Raw genomic sequence first — 21,687 nt, 5'->3', positions numbered from 1 at the left:
CGGAAATAGTAGTGGGAAAGTCTGAGAAGGCAACTTTAACGTGAAATTTTGTTTATGTTTCTGCTTTGGGGCCACGACCAGAAGTGCCATGGGGTTTCTCCTGGCTCAGGAGATAAGGTAAAATTTTGAAGATGGATTTTCTGATTGTTCTCTGGCAAAGAAAGCCCTATCATCACTGGTGGTCAATGTAGTTATAGTTCTTTGTATATGCTAAGGTAAAGGTAAAGGTAAAGGCCCTCCCATTGATCGTCGATTTGCTCGAGCGGGCCCAGTAACGTCTCCATTGGAGACTTTGTTGTTACTGTGTCTGGCACATCGAATACTCTCGGTAGCTTGCCGGGCTCTCCGAGAGGGTTGTATATGCTAGTAGCAGAAATGGTAAAACTTCAACAGCTGTGAATAGAGATTGTTTAGTAGATGAAAAAACTGCAATGAGATATAGAAGACATTTTAAACGCAACTGAGGAAAGCAGAGAAATTACAATTAAATAGCTAATTTTGTGTATTTGTTGAGTCAACTGCGATTGTGACAAACGACAAAAGTATGATCTTAATTAACAAATAAGTAAAAAAAGGAAAGATTATTTCAAGGACGCATAAAAAGAATTCTGTTTTAGTTAAAATGTTTTCATCCCTTTCAAAACGTTTTTCAGTTTTAACTCAGTTACTTTGCTTAACATTATAACATTAACATGATGGTTACACATGATGTCCCGTGAGATGTCAACTTAGTGAGCCCTATCAATTCCTAAACTACTTTTGCCTCCCGATTACTTCAGACTCAATGCCCTAAAAAAAAATAGCAAAATATGAGGAATCCGTATCTTCAGATATTTAATTGCCCTAAACATACTGGGTTAGGGATGCTCTTTTACAGGTAGGAGAATAAAATTTCTTTAGTGAAAATGATCTTGACAAATTACTTAACCTCTTTGATTAAATTTTCTCATGTGTCACATGGAGATAGTAATAGTGGGTATAATGAATTCATTATGAGAAGAAAATAAATTAATACATGAAGAGAATTTTCAAATAATTTTACTGGTATTATACAGGCACTATACACATTAACTATTTTTGCAGTTTCTGTGAATCATATCCAATTTCATTGTTCAGATATTCTAGGATCTCAATGGTGGAAAAGGGACAGTATCGGGAGACACATAGATGAATCTCAGACCTGAGCAACTTGCGGCAGAGATATCCCCGGACTTTGCAGAAGGCCTTATCCACTAGACAGCTCCAGACGGGGGTGGGTGTTGTCCCTCTGCCGACCCTTTAAGAGCCCCAATGGGCACCATTTTCTAGAAGTCGGCAAGAAGTACCAGGTATGAGTCACGGTGATGGCAAATCCTAAGTCTTGCGGGACAGGGAAGGAGTGGGTCATCTGTCTCCATGCCCCGTGGTACACCAAGATGATGTCACACCCACCCATCATCTACTTAAGCTCCCACGTGACCACGATCCAGAGACACACAGATGATTCTTGGACCTGAGAAACTTGCTGCAGTGATTTCTTCAGACCCTAGTTATTAAAAACTTAGAATTCCTTGAGCATGCGGCCCACACGCGACATTATATTATATTGATAACAAGCAATACAAAACACATTGTCTAGCATTGCATTTTTGGCAGGTATGAGGGGTGGTATGACTGGCCTTGAAATATCGAAGGTAACTAAAGTAGAGAAAGAATATTTGGCAAATTGTCTGCTATACAGGCAGGGGGAGGTGTGGAATGGGAGGGGGTGGGAAGCTGGGGATTTTGGTGGTGGAAGAGATGAGTGTTTGACCGTATGATCAAAGTTCAAACATGACATTTTTGTTACTATACCTTAAAGTGAAATAATAAAAAATTAAAAAAAAAACACTAGACATCAAGTATTTAAAAAACATTATTTAGAAAGCCGGTTTTACCCCTGGTCTGCGTGGGACGGGCCCGGAGGCCCAGCTCTGGGCAACCAAGCGAACGGCTCCTATTCCAACCAGGTACAGCCCGCCCCCAAAGGCCTGGGACCTTCTGTGCGCATGCCCAGCTAGCTCCGCCTCCTAGAAAGCCGGTTTTACCCCTGGTCTGCGTGGGACGGGCCCGGAGGCCCAGCTCTGGGCAACCAAGCGAACGGCTCCTATTCCAACCAGGTACAGCCCGCCCCCAAAGGCCTGGGACCTTCTGTGCGCATGCCCAGCTAGCTCCGCCTCCTAGAAAGCCGGTTTTACCCCTGGTCTGCGTGGGACGGGCCCGGAGGCCCAGCTCTGGGCAACCAAGCTAGCTCCATCGACGTTCCCAACTCCTCGCCCCGTGCCAGGGACTCTTTCCGGAGCCGCGGCCGCTAACGCGGCCGCGAAATATTTTCCCACTTCATATGCCATAGGAACCATAAGCTACCTTCTTCGATGGAAACTTCTCTAGTTTAACTCAGTCACTAGAAACACAGTAGCCAATAACTCATAAGCCTATCTTAACTCACACTGTATATCAAGCAGAATAGTAACAGTGAATGTTAAGGACTAAACCACAGCTTTCACAATGGTAAAGCAACGCAAAAGCCCACCAAACTTTCTTATTGAAGAGTCTAGCCCAGATGACACCAACAGTACTGCAGTGTTAGACAACCTCTCTGACAAGGAATTCAGGAGGGAGCTACTTAGGATGCTTAGGGAACTAAAAGAAACAATGGAAAGCAATGCCAATAGAAGACAAGAGGATTTGAAGGCAGAAATGAGGAAAATGCAATCAGAAATGTCAGACCTGAAAAATCTCGTAGGCGAATTGAAAAACTCAGTGGAAGGCCTCAGCAGCAGAGTAACAGCTGCTGAGAACAGAATCAGTGAGCTCGAAGATGAAGTTCAGAGACTCTCCAGAAAAGAGCAGAAAATGGAAAAGAGACTCACAATTCGCGAACAGATGGCAAGAGAAGATCGGGATGAGGCCAAGAGGGGTAGCATAAGAATTATTGGAGTCCCAGAGGTACAGGAAGAAAACCTTGATGAAGAAGAAACTGTCAAAGACATCATTGCTACAACGTTTCCAGAGCTGAAGAAAACTTGTGACCATATTCAGGAGGCCCGAAGGGTACCAGCTAGAAGAAATCCGAATAAAAATACCCCAAGACACATTCTGATCAAAATGACCAAAACCTTAGACAGAGACAAAATTCTGAAAGCAGCAAGATCGAAGAAAGAAATCTCTTACAAAGGAGCATCCTTAAAATTCACAGCTGATTTTTCTGATGAAACCCTTATGGCCCGAAAACAGTGGTGGGACATAGTGAAAAAACTCAATGAAATAAATGCCTCCCCAAAAATACTTTACCCAGCGAGACTCTCATTCATAATAGAAGGAACAACACACAGTTTCACAGACAAACAACAGCTCAGGAACTTCATAGACTCAAAACCGTGGTTACAAGAACAACTAAATGGGCTACTTTAAGGCAAGAAAGGGCGCTCAAATACACCAAATTTCAACAGAAAAATGGGACAAAATCCCATAACAATAATCTCTCTCAATGTCAATGGGCTAAACGCACCAATTAAAAGACATAGAGTGGCAGGATGGATTAGAAAATTGAACCCAACATTCTGCTGCCTGCAAGAAACACATCTCAATAGTCAAAGCAAACACAGACTCAGAGTCAAAGGCTGGAAAACAATCCTACAGGCAAACAGCTCCCATAAAAAAGCTGGGGTAGCCATCCTAATATCAGACCACATCGATTTCAGAGTGAGGAAGGTCATAAGAGACAGTGAAGGTCATTTCTTATTGATCAAAGGATCTGTACAACAGGAAGAACTTATAATAATAAATGTATATGCACCTAATGAGAGACCAGCAAAGTACTTAAAACAACTACTCATAGACTTGGAAAAAGACATCAACAGCAACACAATACTAGTGGGAGACTTCAACACTGCTTTGTCACCTCTTGATAGATCAACCAGACTCAAGCTTAGCAAGGACATACTTCATCTGAGGGAAACAATGGAAGAAAGGGACTTAGTAGATATATACAGGACACTTCATCCACAAAAAGCTGAATACACATTCTTCTCAAGCGTACATGGAACATTCTCCAAGATAGACCACATGCTGAGCCACAAAACATGCCTCCAAAAAATTAAGAAGATAGAGATTGTATCGACAATCTTCTCAGACCATAATGCGCTGAAATTAGAAGTAAATCACATACAAAAACAGAAAACTAAATCAAACAATTGGAAATTAAACAGTGCTCTACTGAACAACGAGTGGCTTAGACAGGAAATCAAAGAGGAAATCAAAAGATTCCTAGAAATGAATGAAAATGAGGACACGAGTTACCAAAACTTATGGGACACAGCAAAAGCTGTGTTAAGAGGAAAGTTTATAGCTCTACAAGCATTCCTCAGGAAGGAGGAGAGAGCACACATAAGTAACCTAACCTCACAGCTTAAGAGCTTGGAGAAGGACCAAAAAAAGGAGCACAACCCGAACAGGAGAAAGGAAATAATAAAACTCAGAGCAGAGATTAACGAGATGGAAACCCAAAAAACAATCCGAAAGATCAATGAAACCAAGAGCTGGTTCTTCGAGAAAATTAACAAGATTGATAAGCCTCTAGCAAAACTCACAAAGAAAGGGAAAGAGAAAACCCTAATAAACCGAATCAGAAATGAAAAGGGGATCATCACAACAGAAACTACAGAAATTCAAAGGATCCTCAGGGAGTACTTTGAGAAACTGTATGCCACGGAACATCAAAACCTCGAGGAAATGGATAAATTCCTAGACTCCTACAGACTCCCAAGGCTGAACCAAGAAGACCTGGAATACCTGAACAGACCTATCACCATCAAGGAAATTGAAATGGTAATAAAAAGTCTCCCCAAGCACAAAAGTCCTGGTCCGGATGGATTCACTAGTGAATTCTTCCAAATATTTAAAGAGGACTTACTCCCAATCCTCTTTAAGCTTTTCCACGAAATTGAAATATCAAAAACACTTCCAAACAGTTTCTACGAAGCAAATATCACACTGATACCAAAAGCAGACAGAGATACCACAAAGAAAGAGAATTACAGACCAATATCCCTGATGAACACAGATGCAAAGATCCTCAACAAACTACTAGCAAATAGAATCCAACTACTCATAAAAAAGATCATACACCATGACCAAGTAGGATTCATCCCAGGGATGCAAGGATGGTTCAACATTCGGAAATCAATCAACATAATCCATCATATCAACAAAAGAAAAGATAAAAAGCATATGATTATATCAATAGATGCAGAGAAAGCATTTGACAAGATCCAGCACCCCTTTATGATGAAAACCCTAGCCAAAATGGGTATAGAGGGGACCTTCCTCAACATAATTAAAGCCATCTACCACAAGCCTACAGCAAGCATCATCCTCAATGGGGAAAAACTGAGAGCCTTCCCCCTAAGGTCAGGGACGAGACAAGGATGCCCACTCTCTCCACTGCTGTTCAATATAGTACTGGAAGTACTTGCAATAGCGATTAGGCAAGAAAAAGATATTAAGGGCATTCTGGTAGGAAAGGAAGAAATCAAGCTCTCACTATTCGCAGATGATATGATACTATACTTAGAGAACCCAATAACCTCCACGAAAAAACTCCTAGAAACAGTAGACTCGTATAGTAAAGTTGCAGGCTATAAAATCAATACCCAAAAGTCCATGGCATTCCTATATGCAAACAGTGAGAGAGAAGAAAGCAACATGAAAAAAAACAATCCCATTCACAATTGTGCCCCAGAAAATCAAGTACCTAGGAATCAGCTTAACTAAGGAAGTAAAGGACCTGTACAAAGAAAACTACAAAACGCTACTTCAGGAAATAAAAGAGGACATGAGGAAATGGAAAGATATCCCCTGCTCATGGGTCGGGAGACTTAACATTGTCAAAATGGCAATACTACCGAAAGCATTGTATAAATTCAATGCAATCCCTATAAGGATACCCACGACATTCTTCAAAGAAATGGAGCAAACACTCCTGAAATTTATATGGAACAATAAGCCCCCACGAATAGCTAAAGCAATTCTTGGGAAAAAGAAAATGGGAGGAATCAACCTCCCAAACTTCAAACTGTACTACAAAGCAGTAATAATTAAAACAGCATGGTACTGGAACAAAGGCAGAACTGCAGACCAATGGAACAGGGTTGAATACACTGACATCTCCCCTCAATCATATGATCATCTAATCTTTGATAAAGGTGCAAGTAATGTGAAGTGGAGTAAGGAAAGCCTCTTTAACAAATTGTGCTGGCATCACTGGACGGCTACATGCAAAAAAATGGGCTCAGAACTCTGCCTAACACCGTGTACAAAAGTAAGATCAAAATGGATTAAAGACCTCAACATCAGACCAGAAACCATAAGGTACATTGAAGACAAAGTTGGCAAAACCCTCCATGACATTGAAGCTAATGGTATCTTCAAAGATGCCACGCCACTGGCCGAGCAAGTGAAAACAGAGATAGATAAATGGGACTATCTTAAACTAAGAAGCTTCTGCACCTCCAAAGAAACGGTGACCAAAATACAAAGACAGTCTACAGAATGGGAAAGGATATTCGCCGAATACACATCTGACAAGGGGCTGATATCCAGGATATACAAAATACTGGTTAAACTCCACAAGAAGAAAACATCCAACCCCATCCAAAAATGGGGCAATGAAATGAACAGAAACTTTCTCAAAGAAGAAATCCGAATGGCAAAAAGCACATGAGAAAATGCTCTACATCATTAATCATCAGGGAGATGCAGATCAAAACCACAATGAGATACCATCTCACACCTCAGAGACTGGCCCACATTCAAAAGAACAAAAGCAACCGATGCTGGCGTGGATGTGGCGAGAAAGGGACACTCCTTCACTGTTGGTGGGAATGTCCACTGGTTCAGCCCTTCTGGAAAACAGTATGGACGATTCTCAAAACATTAGAAATTGAGCTCCCATTTGACCCAGCAATACCACTCCTGGGAATATATCCCAGAGAGGCAAAAATGTATAGTCGAAGTGACATCTGCACTTGTTTGTTCATTGCAGCACTCTTTACAATAGCCAGAAACTGGAAGAAACCTGAGTGCCCAAGAACAGATGACTGGTTAAAGAAACTTTGGTACATCTACACAATGGAGTACTATGTAGCTCTTAGAAAAGATGAAGTCATGAAATTTACATACAAGTGGTACAACATGGAAAGTATCATGCTAAGCGAAATGAGTCAGAAAGAGAGGGATAGACATAGAAAGATTGCATTCATCTGGGGGATATAAAGTAACAAAATAGGAGATTAATACCCAAGAATAGCTGAGATCAGCACCAGGAGGTTTACTCCGTAGCTTAGTGGACAATTGGGCATTCTAGAGGAAAGGGCAGCTCAGATAGAGAAGGGAACACCAAATAAAGGGTGTTTGGTGGTCCCTCCCAGGAGGGAGGGGAGATGCATGTCGAAAGTGGACTATGGACTGAACATATTTGCCACTCAATGCCTCTTTTGCAGACCACAACACCCAAAAGGAGAGAGAGAACACAGGGGATTGCCCTGCCACAGAGGCAGGGGGGGATGCGGGGATGGGGGTGGGGGGGACATTATCCATGGTGGTGGAAAATGGGCACTGGTGGAGGGATAGGTATCTGATCATTGTATAATTGAAACCTAAGCACAAAAATTGTAAATCTACAACTGTACCTCATGGTGTTTCACTAATAAAAAAAAAAAAATTAAAAAAAAAAAAAAAAGAAAATAAGATAAAACTCACTAAAGAATAAAAAAAAAACATTATTTAAAACTTGAAGGGAAAGATATGAAATATGTTCTTTTAATAGCACAGACAGATATGCTGTAGTAGGCCCATCACGCAGTACTTAAATTGGAGCGTATACTTTGTTCAATAATTTTATTGTTATTAATTAATGATAAACTTAGTAAAGAAAATGTTCATGGGCAGATTTGGTAATAACTTGATCACGGTCATGGTCCTCCCATTGTTCATCGATTTTGCTCGAGCAGGCCCAGTAATGTCTCCATCATGAGACTTGTTACTGTGTTTGGCATATCGAATACGTCACGGGGAGCTTTCCAGGCTCTGCCGTGCGGGCGAGATATTCTCGGTAGCTTGCCGGGCTCTCTGAGAGGGGTGGAGGAATCGAACTCAGGTCGGCCATGTTGGCCACTTATAAGGCAAACACCCTACTGCTGTGTTATTACGTCCAATAAAAAAGATCACTTGATCACTTAACATCCTGTTACTCGTCAATTTGCTCAAGTGGGCACCAGTAACTTCTTCATTCATCCTGGAGCGAGCAGAAACCATTGGGCTACACTAGCATGTGACAGGAATGAATGAAGATGACGAATATAAAAGTTAACTCTAAAATAAAAAAGAAAAGAAAGGAGATAGTATGGGGATAAAAAGAATTGTAGGTATTCTCACTATGTCTTTAAAGAAATCAATTTACAAAACTCATAAAATAAATAAAGAGTAGTAGAGGAGATATTAACATTAAAAAATGGACCCTTTTCCTCCCAGGATGGGAGAAGCATGCTGAAAGTAGACTATAGACCAAACATGATTGCCACTCATTGCCTCTTTTGCAAACTACAACAACCAATAGGAGAGAGAGAATAAAAGGGAATGCCCTGCCACAGAGGCAGGGTGGGATGGGGAGACGGGGAGTGGGAGGGATACCGGGATCCGTGGTGGTGGGAAATGGGCACTGGTGGAGGGATGGGTATTTAATCATTGTATAATTGAAACCCAAGCACAAAAATTTGTAAGTCTACAACTGCACCTCATGGTGTCTCACTAATAAAAATTTAAAAAAAAATAGTGGACCCTTTGTAGAAATATTAGCTCACAGTGAGAAAAACCAAGTACGATAGAATAGATATCATGTAAAAAAGAAAGAGATCGGGCAATGTTATGTGCTGGTAAATGGGTCACTCTCAACGGTGATTTAGATAAATGTAAAGGAGGTTTCCAAGAGAAAAAAAAGAGAATTCAGATCTTCTTTGATTATCTAAAATATATTAGTACATGAATGAAAAAGTTCAGAAAATGTAGATTCCAGATTACAAGAGCTGAAGTTCTTATTTAGGCCAGGAACAAAATGGGGAATTAATTTGTGAACAATAATGTGAAACCAGAGTCCACTTTTCAAATACTAATTAATGCTTACTGAAAGGAGCATCTGTGAAGTGACAGGATATATGCAATGAGTAGAATTTGGGACACTGTTATTAATACTAATTGATTGATGCTGCATGTGCAGGACTAAGACAGCTATAGATCCTATAAAGAAAACAAGAGGATGTTAAAAGTGAAACACCCAAAATTCCAAAACTTGGGATTACAAGCTTGTATCTATTTTTTTAGTAGTGTCATTCAAGTAATCAATAATTAAAAAAAAGAAGACTGCTTACAATATTTTGTTCTTGTTCATTAGCCTTTTACTATGTGGCTTTATAGAGCCAACTTTGCTCTTTTTGTACCTCTTTATCTAATGACACAAAAGAAAGTGAATAAAATTTTTAAAAAATCACTCAAGTAGACCTGTATCTTTATATGTAATATTCTTTATAAGTGCAAATCTATTGCAATTCAAATTTGTTTTAAAGATGGATTTAGTTATTATATTTAGCCATGCCTAGTTCTATTTTTACTTTAAAATAGTAATTAAACATAAGCTAAAAATCCAAATAGCCAAGACCATTTACTTCATTACAAAACCAGCCTAAGAAATGATCAAATACTAATATTTAAGTTCTTCTGAGCAATGCCTTGTGGACAAAGGAGTTAGTGCCAGCCATCGGACCAGGTATTTCATTGCAAAGGCCTGCAGTTAGTGCTGCTTAAATCTTGGAGTGCTCGGGACTACTAAGGCCATCCAAGTAGTGCTGAGGAGTCTCCAGGGATACACGTAGCAGCACTTGGGGCCAAGTGGTACTACAAACTAAACTAGATTAGCAACGCTAATCTCTGTTCTACCTCCCTGTTTGCTCCATACAACAATAATATTCTTAATTGGTCTTTAAAGTGTTTCTTTTTCATAAAGATTTCTATTTTTCCACTACCACTGTCACTGTCACTGTCCTCCTGTTGTTTATCAATTTTCTCCAGCGGGCCCAGTAACGTCTCCAGTGTGAGACTTTGTTGTCACTGTGTTTGGCATATTGAATACATCACGGGTAGCTTGCCAGGCTTTACCATGCAGGCAAGATACTCTTGGTAGCTTGCCGGGCTCTCCGAGAGTGCCGGAGGAACAAAACTCCGGTTGGCCATGTTGACTGCGTGCAAGGTAAAGGCCTTACCCGCTGTGCTATCGCTCCATCCCTATTAAAGGCATCAGGGCACTTAATCCCCTAGAGCCTAAAGCTCTACTCTCCACAGCCCACACTTATGTTTTGGGTTTTATACCTATATATTTAAGAACATCCTATATCTGCTATATAGACCATGAATACACATTCATTTTCTGGACACATAAATGTTAGTTGTCAACAGCTTTTGAAATAAGAAGAAATAAGCTTTTGAAATAAGAAATAAGCTCTCCTCCACTCAACTTTTTAATTACTTAGATGTTTAAAATTTGAAAATTCTGGTGCTTCCTAAAGCATTTTTTAAACTTTTTAAAAATGATTGCGGTTCTAGCAATTTACAATATGAAGGGGGTTTTTTTGTGCACATAATTGCAACACTACACCCATTAACAGTGTACCCAGCTGAATCCTAACAACTGAAGTCAAAGTGGACTTGAGTATCTTCTCTAATTTTGTTTGTTTCACCCTATGTTACTCAGTTCCTGTGGCACCATTCAATTTTGTCTCTAATGTATACTTCTAAGTTTCCCTAGAAATCATTTTATCTGAAGGGTTATGACTGATCCCTTAATTTTAAAAAGGCTTTCGGTCATGAGCATTATATAATGGTAATTTCTAAACCCAAACTGAGCCCAGCTACAAAGATATGGGTAATAAAAGAAGTGTTTGTTCATTAGTTTTGCTTTGGATACCTGAAACTTTCCACTAGACAGTTTATGAACAAATATAACATAATGAGAATAAAAAAATCTCCTGAGAGTAAATGTATAAAATAAAGTAATCTTAAACAAAAGAAGTTGTTGTGGCAATCAGAAAATCCCTGCTTGTTTTTTAAGCATTCTCCAATTTCTTGGAAAAATATGTATTATTTTATTTCAGACATAAAATCTGTATAGAGGTGGGTAATCCAGATCTCACTTTTATTAGTCCAGTAATTCTGGATTTTTCTGAAGAATTTTAGAGCAAGGCTTCATGCGTATGGTAGTTGGTGCAGAAAATGGTTTATATCTTCATTTCTCAGATAAGAACTATAAAATTAAACATTACACAACCCAATAATAACAGTTTCATTGACTCGTTTTGATAATAGTTTAAGTTGAGTTAATATTGGCAAGTGCTTTGAGTTAGGATTAGGATAGTTTAGCACTAAAAACTTTGGACAAGCAGAAATCAAGAAATTCTGCAGAAATGGGCCGTTAGAATTTTCAAAATTTTATACACTAAGCATCTAGCTAAGTCCTCCACCATTTCCCAGACATTCCTAGGAAGTGACTAATTCAATTTTAACTATTATAGACTACATATACACCACTGTTTCTTTTCACTTGTGTAAAGTGAAGAATGAGTTCCAAAGAAGGGTTTTTTTTTACCAAGTGAGTAGAATAAAGTTTCTTCACAGAGGTTTAAAAAATGGTAATGGGGGTGTAGTTAATGAGCTTAGAGGGTCATTGAATAGTAGCTAGGTGTAGGACTGCATCATGGTTAACATTATGTAGAAATGTTATTATTATTCTTTCATTCTTCTCTTGGAATGAACTTGGTAACCTCACTTATACTTCCATTTTCTTCTACTTTTCAAAAGATGGTGCTTATAAGAAAATGCCACTGAAACATGATCTGTAATTTGATCACATTTCAGTTTTTGTAGTAAAATAACTCTTAGAGAGCTTTCTAACTGAATTTTTGTACCTCATGGTTCTGACATTGGAGCTAGAGATGATGTTTGTGGTGATAAGACATATTCCTCTTCTTTGTTTGTGTGTGTTTTTTTAATAAACACAGGAGTGTGCATTGATCCACTGATCCTGGGTCAGCATATGGTATGCATATCTTCCAGAGTACCATTCCACTTACTGGATAGAATATACAGTTTTAGCATAGGCTAACATTTGTTTACAATGTGACTATGGCTATTCCATCTAGCCTCATATCTCACTACTGTCCCCAGATACACTTAGCATTATCACTCAAAATACCAATAGATCCTGTAGTGTTTTTATAAACACATGCTGGAAGATGATGATGTATCTCCTTTCTCTAGTGCTGGTCCTTATCCTTCAGCTTTGCATCAAACTAACCTCCTTTTTGAAGATAACACTTCTCATGTGGTGTATGGTTCTTGATATTCCCACAACTTCTATAGCTTTTACAATACTAGTCACATATATGTATAGCCCTACAACTTGAATAAAGGCACAAATTCTTGGGAAACATAAACTGTTATATTTAACTTTCTATCCCTTATAGAGCTCCTCAAATTAAACTGAAGGTATAATTATTATTTATTATCTTCCTTTCTATTTCAGTTAATTTGTATTGAGGAAAAATTTATTTTTAGGGTGTAAATTTTCTGTTTTGGGGTACAGAAGTGACAATATCCCTTCACAACAGCCCATAGGACCCTTCTCTTTTATACATCACCAAAGCCTTGGTAACCTCAGTTCTAGTTTCAGAGGTTTCAGAGTCTAATGGTATATTTCCATGGCATATGTCTTATCCCATGCCTCATTTTCCCCTTTACAAAAATAAGTAAGATTATCTGGCATTTGTCTTTATCCTTATTTTGCCTAGCATGACCCCTGACAGTTTAATACATGTTGAAGGCAAGCCCACATCTCTTCTAATTGAATAGGGTTATTACTGGTGCGTTATTTTTCTCAATCTGCCATTGGGCACATGGATTGTTTTCATATCATGGCCCCATTTATTTTTCAATTTAAAATTTTTAGTGATTCTTCATCTTGTTGTAAAGAGATAAAAGTAGAGAGCTTCTAAGATGACATAAGTATCAAGCCCTGTGTTTATGTTTGTATAATCCCTTCCCATTGGATTGGATTATTGACTCAAATATAGTAAAGATAATGTTTCCAACATATAGAATGTGACTACTAGGTTTCAAAATAAGTGACTTACACATTGATTTCTTTGACCTTCCCCATATTCCCAGAGAGAATCCAGACAACATGCTGTGATAACACCATGAAGAAGGAAACATGGTAAGAAATTAAAATGAACCTGGTCAACAATCAGAAAAGAAATGAGGCCATTGATGAAGAATCCTGAAAGATGTTGTTGAGTTTCATGTAAATTATTCTTGAGATGTGATTTCATGTAATATCAGTGTCTTTGTCAACAAACTGACCACAACCTCTAAGTGATTTGGAATAAGAAGTGCACATCTAAATTGTGTCTGCAATCCTGACAATCTGTAAGATAACACATGATGTTTAAAACTTCCTAGCCTCTCATGTCATCCATTACAGAAGAAAATGCAACTAACACAATGAATAAACAATCATACTAAATTATAAACTCCAAATCACATGGTTACTATGAATTAGTTTATATCTTGTAAGAAAATAATTGTGTCTAGGCTATGTCTGGATTTTTCAGAATGACAAGACAAAATACCACAAACTACATGAATTAAGCAACAGAAACATTTTTTTATGGCTTGGAAAGCCCAAAATCAAGGTACTGGATGATTTAATTTGGTAAGAAATTACTTTCTGATTTTACAAGTGGCTGTCTGACTGTGTCTTCATGGAGGCATGGAAGGGGTTGTGGGAAAGAGGGATGTGAAAAGAGGGAGGGAAAGAGGTAGAAAGAGGTCCACAGGAGACAGACTCTGTAATGTTTCTTATAAGAATGCTTAACTTTATTGAGTCAGAGTCTCAACCAATGATCTCTTTAAACTTAATTATGTCCTCCTTATCAACTGTAGGTACAAATGTGGTCACATCGTGCGGGTTAGAGCTTAAATATATGACATTGGAATGAAAGAATTTTTAAACCTTGACACTTAATTTTCAAAGAACAATATTTAAAAAGCATTTGGGTAAATTTCACTCAATTCCAAGAATTATAATTCTTTTAATTGTCTAAAACTAAAACTATGAAAAGAGCATTACTATGTTCTAGTTCTAGGCCAGAGTAGGCTAGTGTTACTGAACTAAACTTTTTACTCAAAACCTTACAGCAAAGATTGAGGGGAAAAGTTTAGGGAAAATGCTTGAAGTCAACTGAAAACAGACAGTAATAACAAATAATTGACAAAAACTATAGACAAGAGGTTCATAGTTATATTTATAGTTATATTTACTCCATTGAAATTTTTTACTTCATTGAAGTTTCATGGAAGAAGAATTCTAGGAATGACCCACCTTGTGGATACAGAAAGCAAAGGCCTGATAAGACCATCCGCAGACCCTCAGGATATAGGCCTCCCCATGAAATTCCTCTTTTTGCACCTCCCTGGTAACCTCCTTAGCAACGGACTTTTACCTGGAAAGAAGCCTCACGTGGGGACAGGCTGGAGAAACCCTATAAAGGCCACCTTGAACAAAGGAAGGATGTGCATATGCTGCCTGAGCCCATGTGCTGCTTGCGTCCACGTGGCCAAGCTCATGTGGTGCCTGAGCACATGTGTCGCCCTCATCTCCCCTCTTGAGATGTGTACTTTCATGCTTTCATGTCTAACTTTACTCTCTCTCTCTCTCTCTCTCTCTCTCTCTCTCCCCTCTCCCCCTCCACACCTAAAAATCCCCCAAATAAAATCTATTTACTTCACTGCTTGTCTACTCCTGAAATTCCTTTCTGCGAGGCGAGACAAGAACCCAGTAACCCTGGGTCCCGGGTGGCAGAGGCGGGTGGGGAGAAAGTGACCATCTTCCTCCTTCCTGCTTCACATAAGTCACGTGTGGGGCCCACCGACATCACCGAGAGTATCTCGCCCATACAGCAGAGCCTGGCAAGCTACCCGTGATGTACTGATATGCCAAACACAGTAACAACAAAGTCTCCAATGGAGACGTTACTGGGTCCGCTCGAGCAAATCGATGAACAACGGGACGACAGTGACAGTGACAGTAGTACAAAGTTAAGAAAGCTTTTTCAAGAAACACAAATCTAGAAAGAAAGGTCACAAAGTGCCAAAGTATAATATTCAATACATATGTAAAGGTAAAGGTAAAGGTAAAGGCCCTCCCGTTGATCGTCGATTTGCTCGAGCTGGCCCAGTAACGTCTCCATTGGAGACTTTGTTGTTACTGTGTCTGGCATATTGAATACTCTCGGTAGCTTGCCGGGCTCTCTGAGAGGGGCGGAGGAATCGAACTCGGGTCGGCCATGTTGGCCGCGTGTAAGGCGAATGCCCTACCCGCTGTGCTATCGCATATGTAAATATTCTAAAAAGTAATAAAAGATCTCAATAATGAAGTAGTAATTGAAGGACACGTAACAATATATATGAAAGAATTTTGTCTTTTAAAAAAATGTATCTGTTACAATTTTACTAAAAAGTTTAGAAAAAGGCTAAGCACAAACTATTCCTTTCCATAGGGAGCTCAGACTTAGAGTAATGAGATTTTATTTTAACTGACTTTTTCAGCCTAGGTTCAAATTTAAGTATGTGAATTAAGATGATCTAAAACAGTAGGTGAGGAAGGGAATGTAATGGGGTATAGGAAAATAGATGCTGTCACCTTCAAAAGACCAAGTGACTATTTAAAAGGGAGGATGACAATATGTAAGGCTGACTGGTTCTGGTAAATGATATGCTTTACCACCTGCTGATCACAGTCATTCAGTTCATGTAGATGTTATTCCATGCGGGGGATTTAGTTTTGCAAACAGGGAAGTGAATTATAGATCTTTTTCAATAGATAGTGGCACACCAAAGCTTGGAAAGGTAAGGAAATTAACCTAAGTATGCAGGAGCATGTTATTATGGGCATTGTTAAGATTCACAGGTGCATAATAATAAAAGCATAAAAAAAGCAGCACTTTCGCTTTCTGTCAACTTTCTTATTGTTAATAGCTTTCCCAAAGCATGCAGTTCTTATTGCCTGCATTAGAAAAAATGTTTTCTCAATGTCACTTGCCCCTTACTTTGACGCAGAATTTGATGTCCCAAACCTAAGAATAAAAATCTCTTTCTGTCTCTGTCTCTGTCTCTGTTTCTCTCTGTCTCTGTCTCTCAGTCTCTCTCTCTCTCTCTCTCTCTCTCTCTCTCTCTCTCTCTCTCTCTCTCTCTCTCTTCATCACCAAAAGCCTAAGGAATTCTTCTAGGTTCTTTTATTTCACTCTGCCTAACTTGCATAATAAAAAGAATACTAACCTGAGACTCAAGAAACTTGCAAGTTATACAGAGCTATCAGTGCATCTGCTCTGGATCAGCAAGCTGATGTAAACCAGAAAAAATGTGCAGAAATTAACAATTCCATTCCATTTTTTTTCTCCCCCGTCCCTCATGATGCTCTTAAGTAAAAATGGTGGAGTCATTTTCCACATAATCACATATTTTTCACATAATCTCTTGTTAAATTAGATAAGCACATGAAATCTGCATCACACTCTTTTTTGAAATTTAAATAAAATTTCTCAAGATTACTAACCTATTTTATGATATTTTGTGAATTCCTAGGATTTTAGCACTTCATAATTATGGCTGATTCTCAGTTGCTGTTTTTCTTCCCTCTGTTATTTCAATCTTATCTTTTATCCAAAATGTTATCTTTTGACTCAGGTATGGGCCAAATTTTCCCCACCCAGATTCACTCAATTCACTTAAACTATGCAATTATGTATGTGGAAGACAAAGTTAAACATTCAGTTAAACATTCGGGTAAGGACAGAAAGTTTAAAATACATTAATTCATATAATTAAAACTAAATGTTAGACCTCCCTGTTTTATAATTCTTCATTGGCTCCCACTGTGGGTTTGTTCAAAAGTATTTTTCTTATGCACAAGGTAAAAGCAGGTTTTCTGATTCTCTGTTTGTCAAAGTCTCTTGTCAATAAGTCTCTATTTGCTTTTCAAGGTTCATGTGTCTTTCTAAACAGTAGAGCATCTATTCAAATCTACCTGTCCCAGAAAAATAGGTCAACTAGACATTTATGCCTTCTTTATGATAGCCATGACACTCAGAAATAAAACAGGCATACTGGTAAACTTTGTGTTATACCTACCACAGACAGAAAGACAGACACATAGACAGACAGACACAGACACACACAGACACACACACACATACACACACACACACAGGAAGTAACTGTTTTTTTTTATAAATTTTTTAAAAAATTTATTTAAAATTTTAGGATATGTGCTTTTTCATTTTAATAACTTTTGACAACTTTTCTTCATTCCGTTGGCATTTCATTCAACTTACAAACATTTAATATTTTTGAGCCCAAAATACGCACCATAAAAAGTGATAAAAGATAGCAAAGGCAGTAAGTTAAGTATTTCTTACTGTAATAAGATAGATTACCCTTTCTATAAATAGGTAAACATGACTTTGTGAATTCATTTTTTATATATCCTATCACAGTAATTGTATGTCTCAATACATACAGTAATTCTATGTCTACATACTCAATAGCTCTCAATTTTCAGGACCTAAATTTAATTTTATCACTATAAAAATGTATTTGTATCCTTTGAAAGTTTTATTCCTGAACTTTGTAACATGTTATATTTTTTATGTTCTTCTACATTTATTTTATTCCTAATGTAAAAATAATTTTTTGTATCTCTTCTTAGAATACTATTGGCATTTTGATAAAATTTTCTCCAATATTTACAAAAATTTTTTCTCCTTATAGGCAATAAGTATTTGTAGAAATGACACCTTTCAGAAACCATTGATATTTTTTCATCTCTTTGTTCCTCTTGAAATCTGTGACTCTTCTATATTCATTACTTCCCGTATTTCTGAAACTAATTACATTTTTATTATATATTTAAATTTAAATTTCCCTATTACGTTATTACAATTAAGTATTTAGTCTCACTGCACTGTCTAAGTTATCTTAAAAATATTTTCTAGAACTTTATATTATATTTTATGGAAAATCATTTTCTCCTTGTTCTCCTAAAAACCACACCTATCTTGGGCCAGAGAAATAGTACAGTGAATAGAAAGCTTGTCTTTGAAGACAAACTCAATTCAATCCCTGGCACTCAATATGGCCCCCTGGTTCTGCCAGAAGTGAGCCCTGAGCGCAGAGCCAGGAGTAAGCCATGAGCACTATTAGGTGTGGCCACTCCCCTAAAACAAGCAAAAAAAATCTACCTCTTAAAATCAGTTTTACATTAATATAAATAAATTCCATATCCTAGCTTCACTGTCATCAGTATTAGTTCAGTATAAATATTATCTTTTGTTAGAAATAGTGACCAAAATACAAAGACAGTCTACAGAATGGGAAAGGATATTTGCCCAATACTCATCCAATAAGTGGTTGATATCAAGGATATACAAAGCACTGGTTGAACTCCACAAGAAGAAAACAACCAACCCCATCAAAAAAAATGGGGCAACAAAATAAACAGAAATTTTCTCAAAGAAGAAATCCAAATGGCAAAAAGGCACATGAGAAAATGCTCTACATCACCAATCATCAGGGAGATGCAGATCAAAACAACAATGAAACATCATATCACACCACAGAGACTGGCCCACATCCAAAAGAACAAAAGTAATCAGTGTTGGCGCAGAGTTGGCAAGAAAGGGACCCTCCTTCACTGCTGGTGGGAATGCTGACTGGTTCAGCCCTTTTGGGAAACAGTATGGATGATTCTCAAAAAATTAGAAATTTAGCTCCCATTTGACCCAGCAATACCACTCCTGGGAATATATCCCGGAGAGGCAAAAATGTATAGTCAAAATGACACCTGCACTTGTATGTTCATTGCTGCACTGTTCACAATAATCTTTATCTGGAAACAAACCCAAGTGCCTGAGAACAGATGACTGGTTAAAGAAACTTTGGTACATGTACACAATGGAATGCTTTGCAGCTGTTACAAAAGATGAAGTCATGAAATTTACATATATGTGGTTCTACATAGTCTCTGTAGAGACCGCTCGGTTCCGGGAGCTGGTTTTTATAGTCTCTGGGTCTTGGCTGTTGATGGGATTACACGGTGCCAGGGGGCCAGTTGGTGGGTGTGACCCCCGCCTACTGGAGTTTGGAGGATCTGGGTGGAGGATGCCCGGCCCCAATCCGAGTAGGCTTGGAGATCTCGGCCCCGGAACCCGCGTGACTTTGTCCCTCTGCCAGTACCTTCATGTGTGCAGAGAGTGGTCTCAGCATGGTGGTGGCTGGTCCTGGAGGTCTTTGGCTGCTGGAGCCCTGGTCGGGGCAGGGAGGAAAGTTCGACCCACTCCCCTCCAAGGGGCTCCGCGAGGGCAGCCAGGTGCGGGGGCAGGAGACTGCACTGTTCTCTTCCGGGAGCTGGTTTTTATAGTCTCTTATTATGTCATCTTATTATGACATCTTATTATCTCATTCTTACTTTGGACAAACTGGCAGGCTACCGAATGTAGCCTGCCCACACGGCAGAGTCTGGCAAACTCCCCATGGAGTACCCAATATGCCAAATACCAGTAACAACGATGGGCCTCATTCTCCTAAAGAACCTTGAATATAATCTCAGGACTAGGATGAAAGAGATGTTTCTAGGGCCTGCTCGAATTGACGAATAACAGGATGATTTGTGACTTGTGTGATTGTGGTTCTACATGGAAAGTATCATGCTAAGTGAAATGAGTCAGAAAGTGAGAGACAGACATAGAAAGACTGTAGTCATCTGGGGATTATAAAGTATCAGAATGGGAAGCTAACACTCAAGAATAGTTGAGATAAGTACCAGGAGATCTGCTCCAGAGCTTGGAAGCCAGCAGCACATGCTGGGGGAAAACGCAGCTCAGATAGAGAAGGGAACACCAAGTAAAGGATGTTTGGAGGACTCTCTCGGGATGTGAGATGCGTGCTGAAAGTCGACTATAGACAGAACACGGTGGCTACTCTATACCTCTATCACAAACTACAACACCCTAAAGGAAAGAGAGAACAAAAGGGAATGCCCTGCCTCAGAGGCAGAACAGGCTGGGGGGGGGGAATGGGGTGAGGGGGTGGGAGGGCTACTGGGATCACTGGTGGTGGAGGATGGGCACTGGTGGAGGGATGTCGATCATTGTATAACTGAAACCCAAGCACGAAAATTTGTAAGTCTACAACTGTACCTCATGGTGTTTCACTAATTAAAAAAAAAGTCCAGAAACCAATTAAAAATATATATTGAATAAAAGAAAGGAGAAAATCCAAACAGATAATTATAAGCGAGGAAATGAAAACAAAAACCAACTCTCTCCCAAAATAAAAACTTATGGTTTTGCTTGAAAATTCTACTAAACCTCCCAGGTGACCCAGATCTGGTGACAAATCCAACAAAGCGATGAAAGGTGGAGTGGAAGGAAAGGGTCCAATGGACAATGGTGGCAGAATATTTCCTCATTAATTGCAGGTGTGATGTGTAACATTGCACCTGTAAAAGATAAATATTCACTCTTGCAAACTAATTTTAGCTCGATAAATTTTAAAAATATCTTTCAAAAAGGATATAATACAAGGATATCAAATAAAGGTATCAGAAGGATATCAAATAAAGACATGATTAATACATGGACTTAAAAAATATCTTTTGTTTTTGTTTGGGGGGCCATACATTATGCAGTTCTCAGGGCTTACTCCTGGCTTTGTGCTCTGGGACCATGTTGGGTTCCCCGGACCGAATATGAGTCAGCTGTGTGCAAGACAAGAACCTTACCAGCTGTATTATATTTCAAATACTCTCAGAATTAAATACTGTTATTTATTCTTCTTATTATAACGATAAACTACAAATAAAAATACTTATTTTGCTAGTTATTTTTTGGATCTATTATTATCTTTGTATATTTTTTACACAACAGAGGCAAAGTGAGGGAAATACACCTGGAATTTGAATAATGTAAATGATACATGGAACAACTTAATCTCTGAGGAGATGCAAGCTCTGCTGCTAAAATTCAGGTACTCACTGGGCTTCTCGCTGAAAAATCTGGAGTAGCCTCAGAGAGGGCTGTGCCAGTTCACTTGACACCTAAATTCCAGCAGTCACACCCAACTCCACTGAGACTGCCACACCACTGGCCCAACGCCACGACTTCATTAATAGTCACTGCGAAAATACCAAATTGTAAAAGTGCTAGGTACTACAGTGTTCAGACTAAGAACTCTGGGATATCTTCAGAGTAGGGGCGACAGCCTCCCACACCCACCTGCCTCCTCTGTAATTTTGGAAGCCCCCAAAGCCACAGCCACTTTCCACAGGTCACCATGTCAATGAAGTTTCTGAATTGTGTGGCCAGGTACCTCCAATTTCCACAAGACTGACATTCCAGTATGAGCGCACAAAGTTAAATGGGAAGCAACACAGAACCCAACTAAACAACAAAAACAATACTACAGAAGGCTCAACTAGCAACAAAAAGCTTAGTAAATCCTCAGACAAGG

The sequence above is a fragment of the Sorex fumeus genome, unplaced genomic scaffold, assembly GCF_029834395.1.
Source record: "Sorex fumeus unplaced genomic scaffold, SorFum_2.1 ptg000265l, whole genome shotgun sequence".
Taxonomy (NCBI): domain Eukaryota; kingdom Metazoa; phylum Chordata; class Mammalia; order Eulipotyphla; family Soricidae; genus Sorex; species Sorex fumeus.
Note: the sequence above shows the minus strand (reverse complement) of the source record.